Below are 7004 nucleotides of genomic sequence, written 5' to 3'. Positions count from 1 at the left end.
TCCCAAGAAGAGAGGGTTTTCCATTCTTCTCTTCTACTTTCTTCTCTTTCACCGTGGTTTTGGTGAAAACATTCTTATTTTTTATTAACTGGGATATTAGAAAGTAAACTTTGTCAGACAGCATTAGAATCATTGGTAGCAACTTTGTGTTTTACCTAAAGAAATAATAATCAGTGAGACTATTTTTTAAATTCCTGCATTTAATATATGCTCTAATTTAAACTGGAAGATACTTTAAGAGAAAAAAATTTTAATAATTTTTTTTTTACTTCAAATCAATCTGGAATATAAAACAATATATTGTACGCCCAAATTAAAAACAGAATAACAATATAGATTGTCATGCATCAACTTTCATGGAAGAAATATTTTAAAAAATGATGTAGAGGAGTTTGGTATTTTGTGACAAGACAAAGTGAAAAGATTGGGCACTTGTTGAACGTCTGCTAATTACCAAACCCTGCTGTAAATTCAGACCTAAAATTCACAATATGTATATATTGGGTATATATATATTAGGCACATAGTACAAAAGAAGCAGTAAATGAAAAGATGAAGTAATCTCACCTCAAAATCATTTTCAAACATTACCATAGGTAATGATTTTATATGCATCCTTAGGCAAAATGAAAATAATATGTTTGTATAAATCTGTATGTGCAACGTCCTTTTATATTTCTAAATGCAATTGAACTATTTACACCAAACTGTACATGGATTTTGGACTATTAATTAATAAATCAGAAAAATTTCAATATCAGCCTATATAATCCTATCTCATCACAACATAATGCTTTTTGAAAACAATATATTTAGTTTAACAATTTTTCTACTGATGTACATATTCATTGTTCCATATTTTTCCTACTGTAAATTATATGGTAATGTATGTTACACTTCAGGTATCTTAAGTATTTTGATTAGTGTTGTTTTAGTCAGTTTTTTTCACCACTGTGACAAAAAGACCGACCAGCAAAATCTTAGAGGAGGGAAAGTTTATCTGGAGGCTCATGGTTTCAGAGGTCTCAATCCATAGACAGCCAGGTCCATTCCTCCGGACTCAAGGTGAGGCTGAACATCATTGTGGAAGAGTATGGCAGAGGGAAGCAGCTCACACGGTGATCAGGAAGCAGAGAGACTTCACTCACCAGATACAAATATATACTCCAAAGCCACACCCCCAATGCCCTACCTCCTCCAGCCACACCCAACCTTCCTTCAGTTTACCATTCAATTAATCCCATCAGGTGATTAATCCACTGATTGGGTTAAGGTTCTTGTAACCCAATCATTTCTTCTCTGAACCTTCTTGCATTGTCTCACACATGAGCTTTTTGGGGACACCTCACACCATAACAAGATGTGTACATAGAAACAAATAATAAAGTGCAACTGATAAATCGAAATATGTCTGCATTTAAAATTATAATGGGATATCAGGAAGATGGCAGAATAAGAAACCCTGGACCTTCCTTCCCCCTTGAGCACACCAGTCAATAGTAATAGAAAAATTCTTTCACAAGAAATCCAAAAAGTAGTTGAAAGATTCCTACACTCTAGGTGTGTATGAAACTTATACATCCAAGCTGGTGAGGAAATTTGAAACACTTTCTCGCATAATCCCCACCCACTCTCCAGTATTGTTCCATATAATTGGCAGGTAAACATTAGCCTCTGGCTTCTATTTAGAGAGGGAAAGCCATAGACTACGTGTCTAAGGCCTCAGACTTTCTGAGGGCTACCACAAAGACTGGCTTATTTTTCAGCCATTTCAGAGTGTTTATGTAACCTGGCAAAATCTAGTTGTCTGGGGCCAGAGATAATAGTATAAGTTAGTAGGTGCAATAGCCTCACATCCTCTCCCCCAGATCAACATCAACACAGAGTTGGTGAATGTTAAATTTACAAGTTTCTTCTGGGAGGTAGGGAAGAGTTACAACACATGTCCAATGATCCAACTTTTCCTGGGACTAGCAAGAGGACTTGCATCCTGTTCAATCTGCTTCTAGCACTGACGGGATCACCAACTGGAGGTCACTGAGAAGAAAGATGGTTATTTGAATTAACGTGCATCTAGTGTCCATGACCCTTTCCCCTGACTCAGCAAAGAGTGAAGAGGCAAAAAAACAAAACAAGCAAACAAACAAAACTCCCAGATCTCAACTTCTCTCTGGGGAGAGAAAGAGTTGGACAGAATGTCCAGTGATCCAAGTTTTCTGAGGGCTTCCTGAGAAAATACTGGACTTCAGTATCATTTGATATTAAAGAATTCACTAACTCTAAATAGGATCCAGTATACCCTAAATATCTTGGGACTACAAAGAAAAAAAAAGTGGATTGGACTGCAGAAAGTTTGGGTAGGCACCTAGAATCTCTGGCCAAACTGATTTGATGAGGGTCCTCTCCTATATGAGGCTAGTCTGTGAAGACTGATAGAGATGGCTGTTTTGTCTATTGTGTAAGGTATCATTAAGGAATCAAGGAAAATGAAGAAATAAGAAATATGTTCCCCAAAAGGGAAAAAGCAAATTTCTAGAGACTGACCCAAAAGAAGTAGGATTTGCTTGACAGAGAATTCAAAATAAGTGCCAAAAATATGTACACAAAAGTAAGCAGAAAAATTCATGAGCAAAATGAGAATCTCAACAAAGATAAAGAAAATATTTAAAAGTGCCAAGATTCTTGAACTTAAGAATATACTAACTGAACTAAAAAAAAATATCACTAGAGGTCTTCATTAGCAGACTAAGTTAAGCAAAATAAAGGTTCAATGAACCTCAGGCCTGGTCATCAGAAATTATTCAGTCAGAGGAGTGAAGGGTAACTTAAAAAATAACAAAAAAAAAAAAATGAAGAAAGCTACAGGGATTTATTAGATACCATCAATTTCATATACATTGTGAAAGGGTCAGAAGAAGGGAAAGGACCAGAAAGTGTACACTGAAAATTTCCTAAATCTGTGGAACAAAAGGGGCATCCCATTCCATTAGTAAATTCAATTAAAATGTATACAAATAAATCAATACTGAGACACATTATACTAAAATTTTCAAAATTAAAGACAAAAGAGAATTTTGAATGCAGAAAGAAAAGCAACTTGTTTTGTAAATGGAAACTTACATGAAAATAGCAGATTTTTCTATGGACATCAGAGAGTGGAAGATATCTCAAATTCTGAAAGGGACAAAATAAACTTCTAGTTAAGAATACTATTACTGAAAAAACTCTCCTTCAAAAAATGAAGAAGAGATAGAGACATTGTCAGACAAATAAAAACTGAAGTATTTTATCATCACTAGACATGCATTACAAGAAACCCTAAAAACAAAGACAAGGTAGTATAAGAAAGTATAAAACTCATTGTTAAAGTAAATATATAGAAAAACACAGAAGACTGCATTATTGTATTATATAATTTCAAAAGATACAAGAAATACAAACAACTATAACCAACATGTTAGTGGGAAGGCAGTTGTAAAAATGTAGAATTTTCATGTATGATTAAAGCTGATATCAATCTTAAAGTGCAGTATTATAACAAGATCTTTTATACAAGCCTTATGGTAGCAACAAAGGAAATACCTATAGAATTTACACACACACACGTACACACACAAAGAAATCAAAGCACATCAATATAAAACATCAATAAAACATAAAGGACAGCAGAGAAACAAAGAGGGGCAAAAGAACTATAAGATAAATGAAAACCATTAATAAAATGGAAATAATTCTTCAAAGTAAGTGGATTAAACTCCCCAATCATAAAAGAGCAATTGAATGGATGAAATTAAAACAAGATACAACTGTATGCTATCCATAAGAAACTCACTTTAGATATAATAACACATATAGACTAATAGTGAAGAGATGGAAAAGATATTCCATACAAATGGCAACTAAAAGAGAGAGGTGAGTGGGCTATAGTTGCATCCAATAAAATAGGCTCAAATCACAACTCTTAAAATATACAAAGTACTTTATGCAATGAAAAAGGTGTTGATTTACCAGGAAGATATACAAATTACAAATACTGTATGTACCCAAATATCAGAGCACTTAATCATTTGAAACAAATATTATCAGAACTAGTAGGAGTAGCTAGCAATACAATAATATTATGAGACTTTAAAAGTTCCATTTTCAATAATAGATAGAACAACTATATTGAAATAATAATCAGCAAAAATGGTAACAGCAAAGCAGAGTTGAACAGCACTGTAGGACAAATGGATCTCACATTCCGCCCAAGAGCAGTAGAATACACATTCTTCTAAAGAATACACAAGGAACATTCTGAAGAATAGATCTTGTATTAGATCAAAAAACAAGTCAACTAATTTGAGAAGACTGAAGTCACAACAGGTACCCCTTCTGAACATAATGTAATGAAAGTAGATATCAATAGTTGAATGAAAACTGGAAACTTTAAAAATGTGTGGAAATTGACACGTTTGAACAAAGGATCAAAAATGATATCAAAAGGAAAATTAAAAATATTTGAGACTAACAAAAACAAAAATATAGCATACTACAACTAATGTAGCAAGCACAGTATGTAGGAATTATTATAGTGAAAATTGCTATTTAAAAGAGAAAAAATATCTAAATTACCTCATCTCACACTATAAGGAAATAGAGAAGAAGAAACTAAGGTTACAGTTGCAGAAAGAAAGAATAAAGATTAGCCCAGAAATAAACAAAATAGAGAATAGGGGAAAACAAAACAAAAACAAAAACAGAAAGAATCAATGAAACTTAAGAATTGGGTTTTTTCTGTTTGTTTGTTTGTACCCTCATCTTTATTTAGGAAGGGGAGAAGGGAAATCGTGGGTCGCCCCCACACCCTGCGTGTCCAGCTAAACTCTCTGCGCTTCGCCCCCTCATGGGCCAAGGGAGGGGACCAGGTGGCTGGGGGCCTCTGCAACTGACCGGGAGGCTTAGGCGGAGGAGGAGCAGGTAGGTCCTGGGTCACTCGGGTGCCCGGCTGCGAGGGGTCGCACGCAGTGCCAGGGTGGGCGGCGGCGGCGTGTACTGGAGGGGAGTGCTGGCAGTGTGGGGTTTCTCGAGGTTCTGCTCCCGCGGACTTGGTCCCCGGGTTGTCCTCCATCCCTCCGCATGGCCCACCTGGGCAGGTGTCACCTGTTCAGGCTGCGGGGGAGGAAAGAGGCCGGGCTGGCCGGGAGCAAAGTCAGGGGGCTGTGCCGCAGGGCCCGGGCCCCAGCCGGCGCGACCCTAAATACCGCGGAGCCTGGCGGTCCCGAGCTACGCCGGCCACACAGTTGCACTGTGCGTCCCGGTCTGTCCCCCGGTGTCTCCTTCCACCCTCCCCGGCCGGCCAGTCACAGCTAATCCGACTGCTCCCCGTCCGTCGTCCTCCTGGTGGGCGTCCCCGTCGTGGCCGTTCTCGTCCTTAGAGAGGTGCGCCTGGGAGCCCAGCGCCCAGTGACAGCAGGCGGGTGCCTGCGCTCAGGGCCGGCAGCGACCCGGGCTGCAGCCCTACTGGCAGGGACGTCAGGGGCAGCGCCAGGGCCTGGAGCTGGACAGCCAGTGCGCCTGGAGCTGCTGTCGGATGATGGAGTTGAGCTCAGGCGCAGTGACATGCTTGGCCCTCTCCATAGCTCCCAAGACCTGCTGCTGGTGCTCCTGGGACAGGTAGGGCAGGACCTGGGCACAGATGCCATTGAGTCTCTTGACGATTTCAGCCTGCTTGTGCATCTCGATGTTCAGGCCCTAGGACATCTCGCAGTACATCACATAATGACGCTGCACTCAGACTTCTCACTGGCCAGCTTGTCACACTCCAGCTTCAGGCTATGGTACTGGGCCTGCAGGAACTGGAACTCGTCTTTTATGGGGTCGCAGGAGTCCGAGGTGGTGAACTTGAGCTGCTGGGGTAGGTGCGACGAGCCGGCTTTGTGGAAACATCATGTCAGGCACGCGGGAGGCACGCTGCTTCCTGACTGTGCTTCAGGCTCTGGCTGCTCCAGGCGCCAGGCGGCCATCCCCAGCTCCCCGACCGCAGCCTCCTTGCCCTGTCGCGACCGCTTCCTCAAGAATTGTTTTTTGAAAAAATAAGCAAAATTAACAGATCTTTATCTAGGCTAAGGAACAAAGCAGAAGAGAGAAAAGTCTCAAATAAAATCAGAATGACAGAGGAGATAATTTAACTGATGCTGCTACAATGAAAAGGATAATGAGAATATTATGGACGATTATACACCAAAGAGTTGGATAATCTAGAACAAATGGATACTTTACTAGAAACCCAGCCTACCAAGACTGAATTATGAAGAAATAGAAAACCTGAACAGGTCTGTCAGTAATGAGGTTGAACCAATCATCAAAAACATTTCAATGAAGAAAAGTTCAGGACCAGGTAGCTTCACTGATAAACTCTACCAAATATTTTAAAAAGAATTAAATCTAATCCTGCTCAAACTTTTCCAAGAAATAGAAGAGGAGGAAACACTTCCAAAGTGATCTGATGTGGCCAGAATTATCCTAACACCAAAGTCAAAGACACTACAAAGGAAAGGAGAACTACAGGCCAATAATCCTGATGAACATATATTTAAAATTTTTCAAGAAGCCTTAATAAGTGAAATTTAATAGCATATTTAAAGATCATACACATGGCCAAGTGAGATTTATTTCTGAGATACAAGGAAGGTTAAATATATCATCAATTAATATGATACATTCCTTGAACAAAATAAAGGATAAAAATCATATGATAATCTCAACAGATATGGAAAAAACATTTGACAAAATTTGACAAACTTTCATGAGCAAAACTCTAAACAAACTAGGACTAGAGAAATTGCCTCAAAATTATAAAGGTTAAATTTTAAAAGCCCATGGGTCATATCATACACAATGATGAAAAACTAAAAGGCTTTTTTGTAGGATCTATAGCAATGTATGTCTGCACTTACCACTTCTATTTAACATAGTAATCAAATTTCTATTGAGTGCAATTAGGCACTTGTAAAAGATATCCA

General features: G+C 38.8%; 1 pseudogene; it reads right to left on the bottom strand.

The window, feature by feature from the left end:
- Positions 1–5265: 5265 nt before the first annotated feature.
- LOC124961329 (TLE family member 5-like) lies at positions 5266–5931 on the bottom strand (annotated as a pseudogene).
- Between the last annotated feature and the right edge of the window lie 1073 nt (positions 5932–7004).

This window comes from Sciurus carolinensis, chromosome 12 (assembly GCF_902686445.1).
Source record: "Sciurus carolinensis chromosome 12, mSciCar1.2, whole genome shotgun sequence".
NCBI classification, from domain to species: Eukaryota; Metazoa; Chordata; class Mammalia; order Rodentia; family Sciuridae; genus Sciurus; species Sciurus carolinensis.
This window is presented reverse-complemented; position numbering and strand designations above follow the sequence as displayed.